Raw genomic sequence first — 23,297 nt, forward strand, 5'->3', positions numbered from 1 at the left:
CAAAGGAAAACTGCCCTGTGAGAATCGCAGGCTGCGCGGGGAAGGAGACGCAGGGAAGGAAACTGGCTTGTCCATAGTCACTCTGCAGCACAACGGCAGAAGGGAACTCAGGAGTCTTGTTGCCCGGGGCTCTGCTCTAGCCACTAGGCATAGCTGCCGCGCGCCCTTGGGTCAGGAAAAGGAGTTTCCCTTCCAGTGTCGTGGTTCTCTGCGGCCTGTTCTGTGTCTATTGACCTGCTCGGGGGACACCAGAGAACAAGGCCTCGCTGCTCGGGAGCCGCTTCCCCTGTTCTGTGCCAGGCTCTGCGTTGCCCTGTGTCACTGTGGCCCTGGCGCAGTAATAGGTGGCGGTGTCCGCAGCTGTCAGCGCGCGGAGCTGCAGCGAGAACTGGTTCCTGGCGGTGTCCGCACTGAGCGTGGCGCGGCTCTGGAAAGCCGGGCCGTAGTATGTGCCCCAGTTGGAGCCGCTCCAGCGGATCTGTCCCATCCACTGCAACCTTTCCCCGGGAGCCTGCCGGACCCACTCCCACCAATTACTGGTGACAGAGTCACCGCTGATGGCGCAGCTCAGGGTCAGGGTCTGTCCGGGCTGCACCGCGCCGGGCCCGGACTGGACCAGCTGCACCTGGGAGCAGACACCTGCGGGGAAAACAAAACATCGCGGCAATGAATCCGATCAGCCCCCTCGCTGTGTGTTTCCCGGCCCTGCAGCAGCCACTCACCGCCCGGGGCGGCCACTAGGGCAAGGAAAAGCACCAGGCGCTTCATTGCCTGGGATCGAGAGAGACACTGCGCCCCGCGGGCCGGAGCGGGCGGGCCTGTCTGGGGAGAGACTGAGGCTCCTAGAACCAGCGGTCAGTGTTAAAGAGGAAGCCCCGGGAAGGGATTTGCATGCGGGTCTCACCCAGCGGGGATACAAAGGGGCCGGCAGGGGCGGCTCTGGTTCAGAGGGGACGTGTCATCCCCAGGCACAAAGGGGACAATTCAGCCCTGACCCGGAACCGATATCTCAGATCCACCCGCAGAGAATTAGCCCGGGGCAGGCGGACACAGGACCATGGACACCGCCCCACCGGTCGGGCCCTCGTTCCCTCTAGTCCCAGAACAGCTGCGGGACAGTGACCAGTGACAGAAGCGCCAGAGCCAGTGAGAAACCCCGCAGTGGCCAGGGCGTGGACCCCTGCCTTCCCCGTTACATCTCGCTCTGATTTCCAATAGAGGGGGATTGACTTCAGCTCTGAAGCACCAGGTTTAACATCCCTTCAGCCGCGTGGGGAGAGGGGCTGAGGCACGATCTGGTCTGGAGGCTTTTCGTAGGCGTGTAGGGGATTCATAATACAAAGTAATGAAATCAGGCCATCAAAATACCCTACTTGGCTTTAAAATTCCATCCTATGCAATGTGCTCAGAGCTAGGAATCCAGAGTTCCTGACCCACCTCCTACGTCTTCTCCTTCAAACCATCTTTGCTCCCCCAGCCCAGCTGTGCCCAGCAGACACTCACATCCACCCCCTCACCTCAGACAGCCGCCAGAACAAAACAGAACCCCAGACCGATCATTGTCATTCTCCTCTCCCACCGCTTGTGTTACAAATCAGGAAACCCGTCATCTGTTGGTGAGGCCCCCTGGATGCTCCTTATCAGGCAGTTTTGCTGCTTCATTTGCATGTGGGTGTGGCGGTGAGTTGGGGTTTCCCGTCTCCTGCACCCCCATAGTGGCACGAACAGACTCCACCAGCCAGTAGGATAGAGGGAGTTTATTGCTTCTCCAGGATACAGCACAGTACAGATGTCATCTGGTTACAGGGCAGGCCTAGGATGCCTCAGCCCCCCTTGAGATGGGGAAGCCTGGGCCCCTAAATCCCAGCCTGTTTCCTAGGCTGCTTCCTCCATGATACCAGACAGAAAACTAACTAACTTCCAGCCCTGCGCCAGTCAGGCCTCCACCTCCCTTCTTCCCATTGTTCCGCTCCCTGGGAGATAACTGGTCAAACAGGTTCAAAGCCCCCTTTGCATAGTGACTCATCCCCTGCTCTGCTGGGCCGTGCTGCAGCCAGCTGCCAGTGGGGGTCACTCACAACCCACTGCCCAGCATAGCAGCCAGCAAGGTACCCCCCACTACGTCACAGATGCACAAACTCCTTTCCTGCGCTGTTTTATTTCCTCTCCCCTCTCCAAAGGGACCAACGTGGCAGCCACTGAAGTGGGGCCCCAAGGAAACATCCCTTCTTCCCAGTTTCTGATTGTCTATGTGTCTGCGGGTCATTTCCTCTGATACCCATTTACCAACCGCAGGGACCCTCATTGTCAGCAACTGGGGCATCGCCCAAGGCCCCGGACTATTTAAAGGGGCCCCGTTCTCTGGACGGGGCCGCAGTGATGGGGGCTGGGAGACTCGGGTCTGTCACATTGCCTGGGAGGGCTGCTGGCCCGTAGCCCTCCCTGCGCCGAGTCCCAGTATCTGTCTGGTTTGGGTGCACCCGCCAATCAGTGCAGGAGCCGAAGGAACTCTGAGCGGCCCAGGGCCAGTGGGCAGAGCAGTCCCCGGGGGGACTTCACGTTAACAAGGCTGTAACTTTTTGTAACCGTGGGAGCAAGCGGGGAGGGACCCAGGCTGGGATTACACGGAGGGAGCTGAGCTGTGGGGTAGAGTCGGGCACAGGGCTGCAGGGCGCTGTGGCCAAGGGGGCGAAGAAACCAGGCTGGGAAGGGGAAAGAGCGGAGGGCTGCAGGCAGGGGTTGGCAGAGACGCTGGGAGAAAGGAGCTGAGTTGGGCACAGCACCCCTCGGGGCAAAGCTGGGCTGTGGCCAGAGAGGGGAAGGATCCCATTTGGGCACAGGGCTGCTGGAGGGCAGAGTGGGGGAGGTGGGTGGGAGAGACACCTGCAGGTGGATGAATGTGGGACAGTGACCGACGACAGGCTGGGATTACACGGAGTGGGGGCAGGAGAGGATTGCGCTTCCCCCACCAAGGCCCATTTATGTGTTTTGGAAGGAGGGTGCGGAATTCTTGAGGGGACATCAGGCGAACATCTGTATACTAAGGAGGCCCGGAGTTAGGAACCTGACGGGCTTTTTCCACGCGGATTAGACCCACTCTGGCACTGGGGGAGTTTTGAAGGACAGTCCGGAGCATCAGTGCCCAGTGCCCAGGAAATTGCAGAAGTGAGCCCCAGAAGCCAGGGCGGCTGCTCTTGCTTTTCCTGTTTTCTCCCTCACTCTGGGACTGAGGCGGATGTGGAGATGTTGGGCCCTGCAACAAGTCAGCTTGGGAAATCCAGGTTCTAGTTCCTGCACCGCTAACAACCGATCCCCGCATCTGGCTTTTCCGAGCTACTCCTTTGTACCTCCATGTCTGACACCGGCCGCACCAAAACGTGAATAGTCATGAAGCCCGGTCGTTCATGGACACAGGGTCATCGATGGGTGTAGAGACCTGGGGCCTAGTGAGAGGGATTCTGTTTACACTGCGGGCGGAGATCCCATTGCTGCGCCTACAGTGGGATTCCCTGTGGAAGTGCTGCCCCCTCGCGGCGCAAGACAGAAGGACGATTCTGTAACTTGAGTTTTTGAATCAGCCTGTAGGGATTCCTCTTGCTGTGTCTCTCTCGCACAGTAATAGCGGGCGGTGTCCTCGGGCTTCAGGCCGCTCAGTTGCAGGTGAAGCAGGTTGTTGGAGTCATCTCTGGATACTGTGAATCGCCCTTTTACCGAGTCGCTGTAGTAGCCAGAGCTATAAATGCTGGCGATCCACTCCTTCCCCTTCCCGGGAGCCTGCCGGACCCAGTGCATCCAGTAGCTGCTTAAGGTGAATCCGGAGGCTTTGCAGGAGAGGCGCAGAGAGTCTCCGGGCTTCTTCACATCCCCTCCGGACTCTTCCAGCTGCACCTGGGACCGTGCACCTGGGAACACAGACATGCTATCAATATGGGTATCCACGCAAGGGGGATTGAATATTCTTCTGCCGTTATTCAGCGGGGGAAAATACCTTCCCAAGCCGCTACAGCGAAACACAGAAGGAGCAAAAATTTCATGTTTCCTGGTGCTGGAGGGGACGGGTTAGGGTTAGCTGCTGGATTGGCTCGTCGCTGCCCAGACACAGCGGCTGCGGATTGTCTCTACGGTGCAGTGTGGGCAGGGGGAGCGGTGGATTTAAACAGGGCACTGACTCCTTCATTTGCATACCCCGCAGCTTATAAAAGCCCCGCACTGCTCCTGCCAGTGGTGTTCTTTACTCGCCCTACGGCTCTGGGTGCAGGAGTCAAACTGACCCGGCCCGGGCACCGGGCGCTGGGATGCTCCTGACACTTTCGAAGCCCTGGAGGGAACGAAGCCGGCGGTGACTGTGTTTCCTCATAGAGGGATTGAGAGACAGGCTGGTGCCAGGTGTTATGGGAGCCAGTGGTCGGGCTCCCAACGCCCCTTTGGGAGAGCATCGATATATGTGCGGGCAGGGGGCTCTTCCCTGGGCTAGTTCATCCCTTTGTAGCAACAGCGCCACCTGCCGATAAACACGCGGCACTTTCACTCATACGGGGAATGGTTCCCATGGCTTGAGCTCCGGCCTCCGACCCGTGGAGCTCTCCTGGGCACTTGCTAGAGAGCCCCTCAACTCTGCGCACAGGCTCTGGAGGCTTCTCCCCTACAGGGAGCACTGGGCCTGCAGGATTCAGCCTTGAAACTCCCTGCAGCATTCATGGCTTGGGAAGTGGAAGGGGGCAGAGATCGGGCTTTCAGCAGGGTGTGTGTGGGCCGGAACAGATAAGTCTAGGGTGGGGAGCACTGGGACTTCAGGGGGCACTGCGGATTACGGCTACAGCCTGAAAAATTGCTGGAAATTCATGGGAGTTGCGCCGGGTTCCGGGCGTCAGTCTGCGGGGCGCTGGGAATTCAGCATGGAAGGGGCTGCCCGGGATCAACATTTCAGCCCCGCAGCAGGTGCCGGGATTTGGGGCTTCAGCACCGCAGCCTGAAAGGGCTGACAACATCCCCCCTCGCCCTCCCACCACCCTTGAGGAACCCTTCTTTAGGGTGCCCGTGGCGAGGGGTGACTGAAACCTCTGACTCCCCCCCCCACACACACACCCTGACTTCTCTGTCGCACACTGACTGCCGTGTCTTTTACTGGCTCCCTGTAGTCCTGCCTCTGCACCCCTGCCTGAGAACGCTCCCTGCAGGCACCGCCTGCCGCATTCGCCTGAATTTACGTCTCCCACCAGGATAATACTTTTACTGTAAATAGGGCGACCATCAGTCCCGTTTTTAACGGGAGGGTCCTGTAGTTAAGACCCGCTGAAGCTTCCCTGACTTCTTTTCTAAGAACAGGCTAATTGTCCTGTGTTTTCAGCTCCTGCACTCCCCCCGCTGATCAGCTGGTGTCACCGTACACAGCAGCCGCCTGTTTGTGGCTGGCAGGTGAATGCGATTCTTGAAGGAAAAAGTCATTGGAGCAAATAATATTTTAGGCTAGAAACTGGTAGACCAGCCGCAAAACCCCCTGGCAGGAGGTTGAAGGTCACACAACCGAACAGCTCTCCTGGCTTTAGCTGCCTCTCAGCCTGGCTGCTCCAGTTTTGTGCCTCAGGAAGCTCCCGATCGAAAGCAGGCAGGAGGTTGACGAGAAGGTCTCGATTCTGTGGGGCCACAGGTGGGGTGTGGAGAAAAGCGCAGCCAGATGAAGAGGTTCTGGAGAACACTTTCTGGCTTTGCAGCCCACTGTGAGACAAGCGGCTGGGGGAAGGAGTGGGAGGGAGGGAGAGTGTTACCCTGGACCGGGACACCTGGCTTGGGAGGCTGTTATCTGGTCTGGGGACACGTATCTGGTGGGGTGTTGTTGCCTGGGTTGGGGACCCGTGGCAGGAGGGGGGGACTCTTACCTGGGCCTGGGACCTGTGGCTGCAGGGGCTGTTACCCGCCGGAAACACGTGGGGGGAGGGGTGGGAGCGGGAGAGGCTGTTACTGAACGTGTCATTGCAGCTGAAATGCTCGGAAATCACAACACCACGTGGGGGCTGCAGGGTGATTCCCGCCAGATTTTTCCGGCAGTTCGACATGGACAGAAACCAGCCCCCACTGCGCGTGCGCAGAACAGTCGCCTCTGGGGCATCAATGCCTTGTGCTCAGCCTGGCACGGGACATGGGAGCTGAAAATCGCAGGGCGCTGGGCCACTCCGCAGCCGCCCGGAGACTGACAGCGCGTGCGGATCGGCCCCTGCTATGGGGGGAAGGAGAAACACCCCATAGAGTGGGGGCACCATTTACACACACGACAGCTGCCCCCAGAGATGGCTGCGCCAACTCAGCACAGAAGATTGCTCCGCCTGCGCGTGGGGCGGTGACAGGCCATCGGGGGAGATGTGGGGTCTGGACACTTCCGAGGGGAGGCGCCCGGGCGGTGACAAACGCAGCAGGGGCCGATCGTCATCGTGTGACTGTGGGGAAGCCCCCGCGAAAGCGCGTCACCCCAAGGAGCGGCGACACAGCCCCGGACACTGACCGGGCAGCGCTTCGTCCGCCTGAGTCCCTGCCCGCCCCCATCTCGGCGCGTCCCCTCCCCGCGGGATTCACACTGACAGCAGCGGCCCCGGGATGCTCCTCGGGGACGTGACTCCCAGGCGGGGACACTGCGATGGGTCCCGATACAGTGTCGGAGTCACTGACCGCCCCCTCCGGCGGAAACGCGCGGGGATGGCCGCACCGACCCCATCGGACTCCGACCGCCAGTTCGCAGCGCATCGGACCCGCCTCTGCAACGCCTCGCAACACAAGCCACGGCAAAGCCCCCCGAGGGGCGGGGTGTGTCTGCCGGGGCCGGGGTTCGCAGGAGGACAAATGTTCCTGGCTACGAGCCTCGTTGGAAATGTCCCGGTGCCTCTGACCAACGCCCCTTTCCCATTCCCAGCGCACCTGGCCAGCGGGCGACCGAGGGAGCGGTTCTCGGGAATGGTGTTTATAGGGAGGCGATGCAGCAGTGGTGAGTTGTGGGGGGTGCGCAGAATGCACCAGCCCGTTTGTCTCTGCGAGTATCTGGGAGGAAAAACTAAATAGACACCAAACCTCCCTCGTTCTCGGCATTCCCTGGAATGTGACCCTGCTCCGCCAGCACCGCCCAGCACAGAATCTGAACATAACTCCTGCAACCCAACCGCAGCTCCAAACCAGGCCACACAGGGTTAGCTCTTGGGAAAATCTATCTCACAGTATTTATCTGCATGCGTGCAGAATAGATAAGAACCGTTAATCCTGTGTCCTCAAAGCAAAATTATCTTTCTTTCAAAAACAATACCAGGGGAAAGCGCGTACGCAGTCCCCCACTACCACAAATTGTGCAGTCGAGTTTCCTCTATTTAAGGAAATCGCAGGGGTCAGCGCACCCGCAGTGCCATGGATGGGCCTCACCCTGGGAAAACCACTTTCCTGAGCGTGGTATTTCCCCTGCCAGGTAAGTATAAACTCTTGTCCCAGAGCCCCCGCCAGCCCTCAAGTGCCCCGAACTTTCACATCACGGTGGCTCCCACCTCCACCTCCAAACAACCCCGCCGGCACCGCTTCCCGCTGCTGCCAGCTGCCCCGCCCCTGTCCCCAGACACCACCCAGAGCCCCGCTTGCAAATTAGGGCCCCGCTCTGCAGCCCACTCCCACTCCCACAGTGCTCCGCTCGCACACACATCTGCATACGTGCTCACGCGGCTCCGCCCCTCCGGATGGGCCACACCCCTGACTGCCCTTGGTCCACACTCTCCCCTGTGCAGCCAGACCCGGCTTTTCAGCTGCTCAGCGGCCGGCAGACAGACCCAGGGGCCTCTCTCAAGTGCTGCCCGAGGGGCGGGGGGTTAAGGGAAAGTAGCAGGGCGGGGGACAAAGGGGCGCAGCAGGAGAGGGTGCACCCGGCCACACGCCCCGCGCTCACTGTCACCGGCGGGGAAGCCGCGTGGCCGCAGGTTTCCCCCCGGTGTGGTCCTGTCCCCTCCCCGGAACGAGTCACCAGGGGAGCAGATGGAGCCGGGGGCGTGTTGCTCTGCTGCTCCTGCTGCGGTCAGTGAGTGTTGGTGGCGGGGGGGCTTCTGCGGGTTCCTTGTGGGTGGTCTCCACATATCGGCCCCTACAGACCAGCCTCCCCAGCTCCCCAGCCTCAGAGAGTGTCCTTAGCGCCGGACTATGAGGTGAGTCTCTCTCTGGCACAGCACTTATGGCAGCCTGGCATCAGGGATTTCCGGGTCTGCAGGTTTGAGGCTGCTGTAACCGCGCTTGGGGGCATGCGTTGGTGGGTTTGTATCTGCTGCCTTCAGACAGCGATTGTCTGCCCTGGTAGCGGGACCGGCCCTGGGGCAGACCCACATTTCCTGCCGCTTCCTCCTGCCACATCCAGTTTTTCCGGCGGCTGCGATGGCTCCGGTCCCCTCCAGCTGGAGCTGACTGTGTCGTAATCTGAAAAGTGATTTAGGCACTTGGGGCTCTAAACTCCTTCAGCTGTCTCTGATTCTAAGACACTAGAGGGTAATTTCCCGGGTTCACACGGGCAACCACTGGCCACGGTGAGTGAGGAATTAGCAGGAGCCCTTGGCTTTCTCACTGGGGTTTGTGAAGGGCTGTAGCTGCGGTTTGTGTCACTGCATCACGCACAGTAAGACGTGGCGGTGTCATCGGCTCGCGGCTCGCAGGCTGCTCAGTTCATGGATTTGTCCCTGGTGATGGTGAATCGCCCCTGGAACGCCGGGGAGTAGCCAGTGACACCACTACCAGGAGAGATGTATCCCGCCCAACCCCAGGCCTTTCTCGGGAGCCTGCCGGATCCAGAGCAGGTTACAGCTGGTAACGGTGCAGTTTTACATGAGAGCTTCACGGACTCTTCGGCCTTCTTCATTTCGGCCCTAGACTGGATCAGCTGGACCTGGGAACTGGCCCACGACCCCCAAAAAGCTTCCACTCTTCGCTTGTAAACGGCCTATGCTCTTCTCTGCCCGTGTATTCCTGTGGCCCGCGGGGATACAGCAGAGATCTGCGCTCCAAGCAGTTGCTAGTTCAGACCTGATCACGCAGACACCGGGAGCTGCAGCCTGATGACTTTGTTGCTGCGCTGGCCGCGGGATTCCCTGTGGAAGTGCTGCCCCCGCGCGGCGCAGGGGAGAGCGATTCTGCCGCTTGTGTTTTTGTATCAGCCTGTCGGGATTCCCCTCGCTGTGTTTCTGCCGCGCAGTAATAGCGGGCGGTGTCCTCGGGCTTCAGGCCGGTCATTTGCAGCAGGTTGTTGGGGTCATCTCTGGAGATGGTGAATCGCCCTTTAATCGAGTCGCTGTAGTATGTGGTGGAGCCGTGAATCTGGGCGAGCCACTCCAGCCCCTTCCCGGGAGCCTGCCGGACCCAGTGCATCCAGTAGCTGCTGAGGGTGAAGCCAGAGGCTTTGCAGGAGAGGCTCAGAGAGTCTCCTGGCTTCTTCACATCCCCTCCGGACTCCACCAGCACCTGGGACCGGGCACCTGGGAACACAGACAAGTTATCAGTATTGGTATCCACGCCAGAGGAATTTAATATTCTTCTTCCGTTGTTCAGCGCTAGAAAATACCTTCCCAAGCCGCTACAGACACAGAGAAGGAGCAAAAATTCCATGTTTCCTGGGGCTGGTGGGGAAAGTTCTCCGGGGGCTGCGGATTGTCTCTGCGGGTGCAGCCTGGTCAGAGGGAGGGACAGATTTAAACAGCACTCTTACTCCCTTATTTGCATACCCCGCCTCATAACAGAGACTCGCCGTGCTCATGCCAGTGATGTGCTTGACACGCCCTAGGGCTACGGTCAGACTACCCCGGCCTGGATGTCTGTGCAGCGCCGGGCACAGGGCGATGGGATCGTCTTGACATTTTTGGACACCTGGAAGAAATGAAGCCGGCGGTGACTGTGTTTCCTCACACAGGGGCCGATAGACTGGCTGTTTCCAGGTGTCATGGGAGCCAATAGCCTGTTTCCCAAAGCCCTTTGGGGAGAGCATCGATCTATATATGGGCAGAGGGTCCCTTTGGAGCAACAGCGCCACCCGCTGATAAACACGCGGCACTTTCACTACAGAAGATTTTACTAGATAGGGGGGAGCGATTCCCGTGGCTTTTGCTCCTGCCTCTGACCTGGCCGGGCCCAGGGAGCCAAAGAGCTGTGGGGCTCTCCCGGGACTGCGCTGCACTTGTGTGATGTAATGTTGGTACCTTGGTGGTTGCTGTGCTGGGCGGCGGGCTGTGGGTGACCTCTGCTGGCGGCTATTTGTAGCATGGCCCAGCAGCACAGGGGCTCCGAACCTGTCCGACCAGTTGCCTCCCAGAGAGAGGAACAAAGGAAGGAGGGGGCAGAGCTTTTTAATTTCTGTCTGGTATCATGGAAGAAGCAGCCTAAGCAACGGGCTGGAATTTAGGGGCCCCCATCTCAGCCCTGTAACCGGATTGCATTTTGCTGGGCTGTATCCTGGAGAAGCAATAATCTCCCCCTATTCTGCTGGCTGGTGGAGTCTGTTCGTGCCACTATGGGGGTGCAGGAGGAGGGGGAACCCCGACGCGCTGCCACAACTTGCTAGAGAGCCCCGCAACTCTGCTGGAAACTCTGGGGGTTGCACCGGGTTCGGGGCTTCAGCCTGGGGGGCGCTGGGAATTCAGCATGGAAGGGGCTGGCAGGATCAACATTTCAGCCTCGTAGCAGGTGCCGGGATTTGGGGCTTCAGCACCGCAGCCTGAAATCTCCCCTCTTGAGGAACCCTTCTTTGGGGTACCCATGGGGAGGGGTGACACAAACCTCTGACTCACCCCCGCACCCTGACCCCTTTATCACACACAGGCTGCCTCGTCTCTTACTGGCCGCCTGTCGTTCTGCCTCTGCACCCGGCCTGATAGCGCCCCCTGCTGGCACCACATGCCGCATTCACCTGACCTGAATTTAATCCTTCCCCTCACGATAATACATTTCCTATAAATAGCGTGACCGCCCGTCCCGTTTTTAACGGGAAATTCCTGTACTCAAGTCCCCTGACTCCCCTGAAGATGTCTTGACTGGTGAATTGTCCCGTATTTGCAGCTGGTGGGTTCCCCTTGCTGGTCAGCTGGTGTCTCCTGCTGGTGGCTGGCAGGTGGGTGCGATTATTGCAGGAATATGTCACTGTAGCCGGTAGAATTTTTAGGACAGAAACTGAGAGACTAGATCTGAGACCCCCTGGCCGGAGGCTGACACAACGGAACGGGGCTCTTGGCTTTAGCCGCCTCCCAGCCTGACTGATCGAGTTTTAATTCTGTGCCTCAGGAAGCGACTAAACCGAGGCAGGCAGAGCCCCCACCTGGAGCCGCCTTTTTAAAAGTGTCTCTACTTGAGCAACCAGAATTGGAACCAAATCTCCCTTGTGGCCCTGCTGGCGGTAAGAAGGGATCCTGGAAACCCAGAGTCAGCGAGACCTTATTCGGGGCTGACTCCGGCTGGAACCCACAGCGACCAATGCCCGGCTGTTCCGTTCAGCACCGCTCCTCCCCGCTCTGCCCTCCCTGCAAAGCCCTCCCCGAGTAGCGCCCTTTGTCTCGGGCTCGCTCTCCGCCCGCAGGCGCGTTCCAGGAGCCTGTGACTGGCAGGGCTCCTCGCTCGTGGCGGGGTTGGCTAAAAGGCGTCAGGAGACAGGGTCCCTCCCGCGCTGGGGCTGTGGGTGAGCGCCGGGGGCAGGGCTCTGGGGCGAGTCCGGTCCTGGGACAGACCCACATTTCCTGCCCCTTGCTCCAACCACATCCAGCTTCTCCAGCGGCTGCGATGGCTCCGGTCCCCTCCAGCTGGAGCTGACTGTGTCCCAGGAACTGAGTCGTACTCTGGAAAGTGATTTAGGCACTTAGGGCTCTAAACCCCTTTTGCTGTCTCTGATTCTAAGTCACTGCGGTCAATTACCCGGGTTCACACGGGCAACCACTGTCCAGGGTGAGTGCGGGATTAGCAGGAGCCCTGGGTTCTCTTACTGGAGGTTTGTGAAGGGCTGTGTGACAATTCACACTGACAAGCAGGTGCCAGACTGGAGGTGAACTTGGGACCTGTTTGCTCTTCATTCTACCCACTCTGATCCCTGGGGGAATGTCCAGTCTTTGAACATCGCCCGCATTTCGGGCTGCAACTGAGATCAGGCCATCGCAAGGCAGCATCAGCTACTCGGCTGGGCAGTGGTACAGACCGGAGCCAGTGGGGGTCGCCCACAGCCCCAAGCCTAGCAACACTACCTCACACCTGGCCAGGCAAATTACAGGCTGAGAAAGGCCGAAAAATCTGTTAAGAATCCTCCTCCCCTTTTTGGCTGGGTCCCCGCTGCGCTCTGTGTCGCGGTGTCTTTCCGGGCACAGCGATAGGGGGCGATGCCCGCAGCTGCCAGCGAGCGGAGCTGCAGGTTCTTGGAGGGACCAGAGGAGACGGTGACCCGGCTCAGGAAGGAGGAGCTGTTCTCTGTGTGCCAGGGGGAACCGCCCTAATATCCCAGCCCCAGCCAGTGCAGCCCTGTCCCGGGAGGCTAACGCCCCTCAAGGCGGAGGGCTGAAAACGACAGTGAAAGGGGTTTGCTGGTCCCAGCCTCTCTCTGAACTCGGTTTCGTTTCCATACATGGAGCTTGGGCGCCCCCAGCGCCAAACGGCTTCGCTGCTCACTGCAGGGGGAGGTTTGTGTCTGGGCTCAGACCGGCTTCTCCTCGCTGTGTCTCTCGCACAGTAATAGCGGGCGGTGTCCTCGGGCTTCAGGCCGGTCACTTGCAGGTGCAGCAGGTTGTTGGAATTGTCCCTGGAGATGGTGAATCGGCCTTTCACGGCATCAAGGTAGTATATAGTACCCCCATTCCAGTTGATATAAGCGACCCACTGAAGCCCCTTCCCGGGAGCCTGCCGGACCCAGTGCATCCCGTAATCATCGAAGGTGAAGCCGGAGGCTTTGCAGGAGAGACCCAGAGAGTCTCCGGGCTTCTTCGCATCCCCTCCGGACTCCACCAATTGCACCTGGGACCGGGCACCTGGGAATAAAGACCGGGTGTTAATACGGGGATTAAAGCAGCGATAACACAATATTATCCCGACTCTTCCCGTAGAAAATACCTGGGAAAGTGGCTACGGCGACAAGCAAAAGGAGAAACTTTTTCATTTTCCTGCTGTTCAAGGGACTTTGAGGGGACTGGCTGGTCCTGCTCAGACACAAGGGGCTGAGGATCGTCTGTGCGGGTGCAGCCTGGGCAGAGGGAGGGACAGATTTAAAGAGGACACAGACTCTCTCATTTGCATACCCCCAGCCTTATAAGAGACACGTTCCTTCCCCGGGTGATGTGGGGGATGTTTCCTGGCCTTACAGAGCGGGGCTCGGACAGGCCCTCGGGATGGGCGCGCAGTGCCTGGGAGGCGGATCCGGAAGATACTTTTTTCCAAGTGAGAAGCGACGGGTTCGCCCCCCATCCCCTGGCCGGACACAATGATACAAACCGGCCCATTGCAATACAGATGACGCCTAATTTAGGGCGGGGATTTCACAGGAGTCTCAGGGGGGAGCTCTTTGGAGTCCTTCGTGCTCCCGACCCCTCCGCAGCCCGGCCCTGCGTCCCCCTGCGCATCAGGCTCTGAGTGATTAGCCCCGCCCTGTTTTACACCCTTACCCACGTGACTGCCGCCATTGACCTGGGTGCCTGCTCTGCTTTGTGACGTCATCAATAGCTGAAGTGCGGGTCCTTTTACCTCCAGGGGGTGACGGCGTGAAATTGTGGGACCTTATTGCGGGCGGCCTGGGAGGTCTCAGCTCCGCCCCGTGACACCAGCTGAGCTGGAGGGAAACGAGACCCAGCTGGGCGGGGGCGGGGGAGCCAACGTACCAGACCCGGGTGGGGAGGGTGACTCAGAAGGGGATTCGCCCCGGATTGAAGTTCCCGGACGTGGCGAGGGATCGTTGCACCCAAGGTGAAACATTGTCCGGCAACGGAGGAGTTAACACGGGCGGGAGGTTTGTGTTACATGCACCCAAGTGCCGGGTCCGTTGCTCTATCCCGGAGCCTGTTTCTCTACTGCCCCCTCGCGGCTGCCGTGGGAAGAGCGATTCCACAGCCTGGGATTTTGCGCATCTGTCAAATTAGGTGAATCAATTAAAGAGGCAACGTGTCTCATTTGTGCGCTGATTCCATTGTGATCCGAAAGCAGAATTCCAATCTGGATTCAACTTTTGTAGGCAATTTCCTCTTCTCTCAATGTCAAGGTTTGGTTGTGCCAGAAAAACGGGATGTGCCTGGATTTCGATTGTTTCCCAAAACCTGGAAAGGGAGGGGGCAGAGACAGGAGGGATGTGACATTCACAGTCACCACTGGGGGCAGTGAGTGCAGGAGACAAATCCTGCAGTGTCAGGGGGAGGCCAGCTGGGGGCAGAGCTCACCATTTTGCCTGCCAGTAGCCCAGGTAAGTGGTCCCTCTGCCCCAAGCCCCTCCCCCAGCCCTTGTTCCCAGATCTGGATGGGGAGAGGAAGACCACCAGTCCGACAGCTGTGCCCCCTGCCCCCGAGCACCACCAGGCCAGGCATCACAGCCATGGCCCGCAGGACCCCCGGGCGGTGGAGTATCGAGGGGAAAGAATCAGCTGTCTGGTCTGAACGCAGGTTCTCGGTCATCAGTGAGGGGCTTAATTTTCATGAGCTCCTCTGGTCCTGGAGAGAGAGGTTTCGGGGACCCCGCCCGTGCGGACATAGGGTCAGTGTAGTCACAAGGTTGAACGAGGCTGGAACAGACAGAGGAGCAGGGCGAGCGGGGCCCCTCAGAGATCAGGACACACTGGGGGATGGATGCAAACAGCCCACACACTCCTGTCGGGCAGTGACCGGGGCGGGGCAATTGTCTGTCAGACTGGAACACAGAGCGCAGGGACAGTCTGAGTCCCGGTTCTTTCTTCCCGGGAAATACAAGGGGTCTGGGAAACACTAGGGGATTACAAGTCGTGGGCTGGAGAGCTCGCGTGTCCGGCAGCCTCTCCCCAGGCGCGGGCGGGGAATGAGGATTTGGAATCAGTCCATGGGGTGACCCGGGCTCACACAAAGCGCAGGAGAAGGTGGCGAGGCGGGAGCAGCACGACTCGGTCGGTGGAGTTGGATTTGTGTGGAGGGGCTCGGAGTGGGAAGGTTCCGGGCGAGCTCAGGACAAATAGAGGCAGAGCGATGGCAGGGACTGTCCCAGCAGCGGGGGAGTGACAGAGCCAGGGACAGATCCCCGCGTCTGACTCCCAGCGCAGCCGCCTCCCCCCTAGTGCGCACTGTGGGATCCCTAGGAGGCCCCCTCTCTCCCCAGAAGAGGCAGAGCGAGTTAGTTCCATTGGTATCGTTTGCATTTTCTTGTGTAGCGCGGGCGGGGCGGGGATGGTGTTTCCCAGACCCCTTGTATTTCCCGGGAAGAAAGAGCCGGGACTCAGACTGTCCCTGCGCTCTGCGTTCCAGTCTGACAGACAATCGCCCCGCCCCGGTCACTGCCCGACAGGAGCGTGTGGGCTGTTCGCATCCATCCCCGCGTGTGTCCTGATCTCTGAGGGGCCCCGCTCGCCCTGCTCCTCTGGCCTCGCCAGGCTGCTTAGAAACCGCTTCGCCTTTTTGTGCGGGGCCCGCTGCGCGCTGTGTCACTGTGACTCTCTGGCGCAGTAATAGGCGGAGGTGTCTGCAGCTGTCAGCGAGCGGAGCTGCAGCGAGAACTGGTTCTTGGCGGTGTCCGCAGAGATGGTGATTCGGCCTTGGAGAGACGGGGCGTAGCTTGTGCTCCCCCCGCCAGCTGGATACACCCGCCCCATCCACTCCAGCCCTTTCCCGGGAGGCTGCCGGACCCAGTGCCAAGCGTAGCTGCCGTCAGTGATGGACACACCCGAGACAGCGCAGCTCAGGCCGAGGGTCTCTCCAGGCTTCACCGTCCCTGGGCCCGACTGGACCAGCTGCACCTGGGAGCGGACACCTGGCGAAAGGGAAGCAAAGGGAGGAAAGAATTAGCCACCGAACCAACCCACGGTTCTGTCCCTGATTTCCCCCTCTGCCCTCGTCTCATCCACACTCACAGCCGGGGGCGGCGAGCAGGGCGAGTAAAAGCAGCAGAGGCTCCATTATCGTGTCTGGGCAGAGACTGAGCCTCCAAGAACCCGGGTTTGTATTCAAGCAGCAAGGCCTGGGCCGGGATTTGCATGCGGGTCGCACCCAGCGGATACAAGGTGACAAAGCAACGTCTCCTTAGAGCGTTGTCCGGCGGAGCCACCTGCAACTCGTCATCGCGTCCGGCCTGGGATGGGGCGGTCACAGGCGGTAGGAAAAGCCTTTCCCCGAGTGCCATGTACCTTCGGGCGGGGTTTAGCGGGATCTGGCGCCCTCCAGCTGCGGCTCCTGAGAATAGAGATGGCACAGATTAAACCAGAGCGCAGACACAGCGGGTGGAAATGAGCTGCCGCGGGGACGAGTAAAGGGGAAGGTGATTCCTTTCTGTAACACTAACTAATGAATCTCTTGCCCCGCGGACAGAGCCGATAAGGAAAGTGGTGGAGAGAGCCCGGGCATTGGGCAGGGGATATAGATAAACAGGTGCCGTGAGGCAGGAGGAAATGGAGACCGGAAGGGACGGTGCAGCTTTGGGGGTTCATGCCACAAAGAGCTTTGACTCCGCTCGGGGATCCCAGAGTTAACAGGCAGGGGGAGCAGCCTGCCAGGACCGGCTCTAGGTTTTTTGCCGCCCCAAGCAAAAAGTTTTTGGCCGCCCCCCCTTTTTTGTTGGCTTTTACACATATTTGCACTTTGCAATTTTTGTTTGTTTGTTTGTTTGTCTGTTTTAGACTAATAAAATTTAAAAAATTAAAACAAAAAGTTTGTAGTTAGAGAAATAAAACAATTTCCTACTAGTGTACTCATTTAATTTTAACGAAATCACAATTACAAACTATTTGCGTTCAACTATACACTGTAATGAAAAACGTTAGTGTCTTCCCGTGCGCCCAGTTTCTCCTAAATTTAAAGAATTTATATGAACTGAATTTTTCTGGTTTTTTATACTTGCATAGCCTTTTAATAATTCAATAAAATCTACAGTTTTTGTAATGATACTTTCAATTGAAATTAATGTGAGTCCTGACAAACAATTTTGAGAGATGGTAGATCTCAAATAATTTTTTAGTAATTTCAGTTTTGAGAAACTGCACTCACCAGGAGCCGCTGGCACTGGTAATGTTAAAAGAATGAGTAGCGCTATAGCAGTGTTTGGAGTGAAAAAATCATTTCTTGCTCTCAATTCTAATACTTTTAGAGGAGAAGTTTTAGGACTTATTAGCTCAGACAAAGCTATTAATTCATCATACAATTCTACTCCATCAGCGTCAGCAGCGTTATCAGTACTGAGCGATAAATGTAGGTCCTGGCAGTGCTTCATGATTAGATCTTCTTTAGAAAACTGATTTTTAATATTTCCAATATTGTTTAAAATTCAAAAGTTTCACAAAGACCATGCAACTGATCAAATCTTTCTTCATAAAGGGGGCTCAGACCCATTGGCAGTTAGGAATTACCAGGAATTACCAGGAATATGGAATGGCTGCAATATGAGGAAAGATTAATAAGACTGGGACTTTTCATCATGGAAAAGAAACAACTAAGAGGGGGAAATGATCGAGGTCAATAAAATCAAGACTGGTGTGGAGAAGGTAAATAAAGAAAAGTTATTTACTTGTTCCCACAACACAAGAGCTGCGGGTCACCAAATAAAATGAATAAGTAGCAGGTTTAAAATCAACAAGGTATTCCTTCCCTCAATGCACAGTCAGCTGGTGGAACTACTAGCCAGAGGATGCTGTGAAGATTAGGACTTTAACAGGGTTCAAAATTGAGTTAGATAAGTTCATAAAGGAAAGGTCCATCAATGGCTATTAGCCAGGAGGGGTAGGAATGGTGCCCCTGCCTCTGTTTGTCAGAAGCTGGGAACGGTGACGGGGCGGTTCACTTCATGAGTACCTGGTCTATTCATTCCCTCGGGAGCACCTGGGATTGGCCCCTGCCAGAAGACAGGATACTGGGCTAGATGGACATGTGATTTGACCCAGGATAGTCATTATTATGGTCTTATATTACCTTCAAGGATTTGGGGGGGGGGGGGGAGATTTCTCTCTTCCTGTACACTTGCACCATGGTTAATACAGCAGGGTCCTGATCTCAGCTGCAGCCCGAAATGCGGGCAATGTTCACAGACTGGACATTCCCCCAGGGATCACAGTGGGTAGAATGGTCCCAAGTTCACCTCCAGTCTGGCCCCTGCTTGTCAGTGTGAGCGGACACTTGGTCCAGGTGAACTCGAGGCTCCTGCTCCCTGCGGTGGACTGAGGAGCCGACGGGGGTTCTGTGAGATTCCAATCGGAGAGGCGGCCTCGGCTCCGAGAAGAGGGAGGGAAGGTCGCTCCCTTCGCCGCCCGCAGCAGAGCGGGGACCTTTCCGCTTTCGGACAACAGCGACCCCTAGTGGCGAGGAATCGGTTCCCTGTCTCTCTCCCCTCTCGCGGATTTCAGGCTGTCAGCAGGTCTGGGAGCGAGAGGCAGCAGCGGTCACTAACCTGGCAGCGCCCTCGGCCCTTCCCCCGGGACAGACCCCACGGCGGCTGCAGCCCAGCAAGGCCGTTTGCAATCGCTCCCCAGCCAAGGCGCTGGTTCGCGGCTCATCGAAGACGGAGCAAGAGCTAAACGCTCTTTGGAGAAGCAAAAAATCTAGAGTCGGCCGTGTGGAGGGGAAGGTTCTCCGAGCCAATAGCTGGTTCTTGCCTGGACACAGGGCTCTGGGAGCTGTGATCGCAGGGGCAGCCTGGACAGGGAAAGATTTAAACGGGCTGGTAGCGTAATGTACAAGTGTCCCTCTTTCTAAGGTACAAACATCTGTCATTGGCACCGGAATGACTGTGACTAAGGCTCTGAGCGGACTCGGTCTGGGTAAAGACAAACGTGCAGCGCCTAGCACAGCGCACCGTGTCCGAAAGGAGAGATTGCAGGGGGCCTTCTACGGCCCCAGTGTCCGAGACATGGTTCTAGCTTGGCTCGAAAGCCGCTGCGAGCAGAACAGAGTCTCGTTCGCTCAGAGAACGTTGGGTCAAACCCTGCAGGAGAACACTTGTCTGGCGAGAACAGGAGGCAAATCAGAGGGAAGGGCCCTCGGAGGGGTGTGGATGCTGACGAGCTATCAGCTTCCACAACATCAACCTCCTCCCTTGAGCACTTCCAGGCTGTCTTTCTGTGTGATTGTTTTTATCTATTGCTTGCAGGAGCTGCTTCTAATCATATTGCTTGTTGCCTCCGAGGGTCAAATACAAGACCATTGCTCCCCAAACAAAGAGAGAAAACTGTCACCTTTCACTAGACTGATCAGCATTTGGGAGGCAGGACACCGAGAAGTAGAAGAGCAAATCAGTGAGGTCAACTTGTGGCCGGCAAGGTTCAGGGGCCGTGCCGTGTCACGGGAGCCCGTCTCCCAGCAGCTGCCCCGTGGCCTCGGCCTCAGGGCTTAAGCCTCGAGTCCAAGAGCAAAACCTCCAGCCGGGCGGGTGTCGCTCCCCTCCCGCCTCGACGCCGGCTGAGCGGGAGAAACGCACGAGCCGCGCGGGTTCTTAGCCGCCTCCCTCCTACCGGCCTGTTTGCTGCGCAAACCTCTGGGCCTGTCTCATGCCTCGCCTGGGAAGCCCGGCCGCACCAACTAAGCCCCAGTCACGGCTCCTGAGGTTTCCCGTGCAGCCTTGGACTTGCTCGGCTGCCGTGGTTTCTCTTTGGAAGGGACTCAGTCCCGCTTGGACAGGCGACTCGCCCGGGTGACTCCAAACAGCCAGCAGTCTGCAAACCTACAGCGGTGCGGTGGTTTGTGGTGAGCTGCAAGGAAATGGGCCGGGGGCGGGGCCAGTAGAATGGGGGGCTCAGGCCGGGTGTGACGCAGCGTCGCGCTGTTCTGTCTCCTGGCAGGGGGGTTCCAGAGTCCGGCTGGACACAGAATGTCCCGCTGCTGGTTCCTCTGCCCCGGGCCAATAGCCCGTTGACAATGGGCAGCAGGGAAATCGCTGAAGGGAGGGGTGGGGTCTGTCTGTCCGCCAGTGTCTGTAATGCACCCTGTGACACCAGCACATGGGAACAGACACGCGAGTGTTTGATTCCGGGAGACTTTCTCTGACCGGTCCAGCAGCCAGGGCCATATTAGGAAGCGGAAATAGACCCAGAGCCTCAGATGCTCCTAAAGAACCACGTTCTCCTACCGGCTCGGAGCCAGGTCCCGCAGGGCCCACTCCCCACAGCGGGGCCAGATCGACACAAGTCCCCACCTGACCGAAGGCCGGAGATCAGCCATGTCCTATTTCAAAGCTGCTCCCCCTGTCACAGCCAGGGTCAGAGTTACCCAGCAGCCCAGCCACGACAGGCTGCAGTCAATTCCAAACTGGTTCTCTGTGTGAATGGAAGGCAGCCTCTTTACCAGATCTAATCCGGATTAAGGATTTTGCTAGTTCCAACCCCAGATGCAGGAACTGGCACCTGTCAGGGACGGCTGAGTTAACACTGAGCTCTGCAAGAAGGGCAGAGGACTGGTCAGGATAGTCGCCCTACTGGGTCCTTCCAGTCCCATGACTCTATGTTCTGAGAAACGGGGGATTTAAATCAGGGAGTTCCCATTGCAGTATCCCCTGCGTGAAGGTGGGTGGGTTTGTGCTGCTCCGTGCCGGCGGGATCAATCCCTGTCCGTGTCCCTGTGGGGAGGGGCGAGGCTCAGGTCTCAGCTCTCCCTGCTGCTCTGGTTTCACTGCCATGCTCAGAATCCGCTTCCCCTGTTTGTGCTGGTCCCTGCACTGTGTCTGGCACAGAAATACGTGGCGGTGTCTGCAGCTGTCAGCGAGCTAAGCCGCAAATAATACTTGGTGCTGGAAGAATCCGCGGTGATGGCGATGCGGCCTTGCAGGGACGGGTTTTAGACTGTGATCCCGCTCCACCGTCCCACCCACTCCAGCCCCGGGCACGTTGCAGAAGCTCTTCCAGCGTTTGTGATACTGGTCTGAGTTACAATAGTTCTGGGCGCCCTTTGGGTTCCTGTTTCCTCAGGGAGAGGGGACAGATTCTGATCAGTGTTTGCTGCGCTTCTCCCCTCCGCCTCCCCCTCAGCCTACCAAAGCCCAGACAAGACCAACTATCTCCTGGGGAACGAGCCAGAACGTACCTGTCCAGGTGCCCCGAACCGGCAGATTCCTAAGCGCGTGTTGTTGCAATGACGGGGGGACATGGACATGCGGTTACTTCTCCGCACAGGAAGCAAAGGCGGCGCCCGGAGCGGGATTTGAACCCACGGCTGAGTTCGGAGACCAGAACACCCATGAGGGGGCAGGCAGGCCCCGGAGTGGGCCGCTTTGTTAGATCACTCGGCCGCCCTGAGAGCGCCCCGGGGCAGTTTCTTCCGACCTTCGTTTTCTTAAACGTTTGCGTTACTCGGGGGTTCCAACATCCAAGCTGGGTCCAGAGGTGAGTGGGGGCGGGGAGCTTGTAGCTTGGATCAGAACGTCCCAAGAAGGTGGGAGAAACACGCGGTTTCGGTCAGACCATTCTCCTGCCAGACAAGGAAAAAGCAAAGAAACAAAAACGAGCAACGAGCCCAGCCCCGCGGGGAAATAAACTGATGATACTTAAGATGAAAAACTTCCAAAGCGGAGCGAACACAATTCCTAGCGTCAAACATTAACCCTGCTTTATACACGGCCGGGAACGGTTCTTGGGGAATCTGTTTAACTGCATGGGTGCAAAATAGGTAAGAGTTACTCATGTCAGCTTAATTCCCTATCGCGGAAATAAGATTGTCTTTTTTTCAGCAATTATACCAGGGGAAAGCGCGCACGCAGTCCCCCACTACCACAAATTGTGCAGTCGAGTTTCCTCTATTTGAGGAAATCGCAGGGGTCAGCGCACCCGCAGTGCAATGGATGGGCCTAGTCCTGGGAAAACCACCTTCCTGAGCGTGGTATTTCCCCTGCCAGGTAAGTATAAACTCTTGTCCCAGAGCCCCCGTCAGCCCTCAAGCGCCCCGAACTCTCACATCACGGTGGCTCCCACCTGCACCTCCAAAAAACCCCGCCCGCACCGCTTCCCGCTGCTGCCAGCTGCCTCCCCCGCCCCCCCATTCCCCACCCAGAGCCCAGCTTGCAAATTAGGGACTCGCTCGTCAGCCTGCTCCTACTCCCACAATGCTTCACTCGCACACACATTTGCTCCGGGAGACCCTTGGCCCGCGGCCTCCTCTAAAATCTGCTGGAGCCTGCCTAGGACACAGACGAGGCCGGGAGATGCCCAGAGGGGGATGCCCAGAGGGGGAGTTTCTCCCGGGAGGGGCAGATGGGGCAGGAAGAGAGTCTGGTGTCTGCCCCAGAGACTGACAGAGGCTTTATGGGGGGATGGGTGTGATAAGCCCTTCAAGGAGGCGGGGGGGGGGGGGGTAGTGACATCAGAAGGGCCTTTTGCAACTCCTCAGCTGAAGGCAGTTCGGGAGGCAGTGACGTCACAGTGAGCGCGTCACAACAGCCACGCGGGACAGGAGCCAGCTCAGAGCCGGTGGTGACTTGGCCACGGAACGAGAATTGATGGCCCCAGCGGCGGACGAGCCTCTGTCGAGCCTTCTCGGTTCCCAAGGACGCGGTGTGCAGGGATGCGCGAGGGAGCAGCGCTGCGGAGGGGCCGGTCCGGTCCCTGAGGGCAGCTCGACGGGAAGCAGGAGAGACACGATAATGAGCGGGGGGTTCGAGCCCCGCGGACTCCTCTTCCCAGCTACCCGAGCGAGAGTGCCCAGGCCGGGTCTGTGTTTCTTTCCGCTGCCTGCTTGCCCCTAAGGAAATTCCCTTTCTCCCGGGGGCCCTTAGGAAGCAGCCTGGAGGCTCAAATCCACAGGACCGGGGCAGGCGGGAAGCGCTGCAGGGCCGGGAGGTGAGGGAGCCAAGGGAGGAGAGAGGGAGTCCCGGGGACACAGCAGCTGTAGAGAAGCGATAAGGGCCGAGCGCCTGGGACTGTCCCCGCTGCTGTAGGGGCCGGTGTCTCGCCGTAAGGGGCAATCAGAGCAGAGACAGACAGTGTCACTAGCGGCCAGTCCCCGAAACGCTCCTCCAGAGGCTGGGACTTCCCGCCCCGCGCGGCCGGAGCTGTGCGCTGCTGCCCTGTGACCGCTGCACGCTCGTCTGTCCATTACACTCCCAGCCCGGCTGGGAATAGCCGACCCGCCTCTCTGCGCGCAGGGGGTGTTTAAGGGTTTTCTGGACAGCGCTTAGTGTTGTAGAATCGCGTAGGGAACATTAG

The 23,297-nt window shown here is 58.3% G+C and overlaps 2 non-coding genes across 2 annotated transcripts; both read right to left on the minus strand.

Moving 5' to 3' along the window:
* Positions 1-7,285: 7,285 nt before the first annotated feature.
* Positions 7,286-7,449, minus strand: LOC149521144 (U1 spliceosomal RNA). Its single transcript, XR_016348127.1, has one exon. It is a non-coding gene; the product is annotated as a U1 spliceosomal RNA (small nuclear RNA).
* A 14,386-nt stretch (positions 7,450-21,835) lies between these two features.
* Positions 21,836-21,999, minus strand: LOC142821405 (U1 spliceosomal RNA). Its single transcript, XR_012898179.2, has one exon. It is a non-coding gene; the product is annotated as a U1 spliceosomal RNA (small nuclear RNA).
* Positions 22,000-23,297: the final 1,298 nt, after the last annotated feature.

The sequence above is a fragment of the Pelodiscus sinensis genome, chromosome 30 (assembly GCF_052426305.1).
Source record: "Pelodiscus sinensis isolate ZL-2025 chromosome 30, ASM5242630v1, whole genome shotgun sequence".
In the NCBI taxonomy this organism is placed as follows: Eukaryota; Metazoa; Chordata; order Testudines; family Trionychidae; genus Pelodiscus; species Pelodiscus sinensis.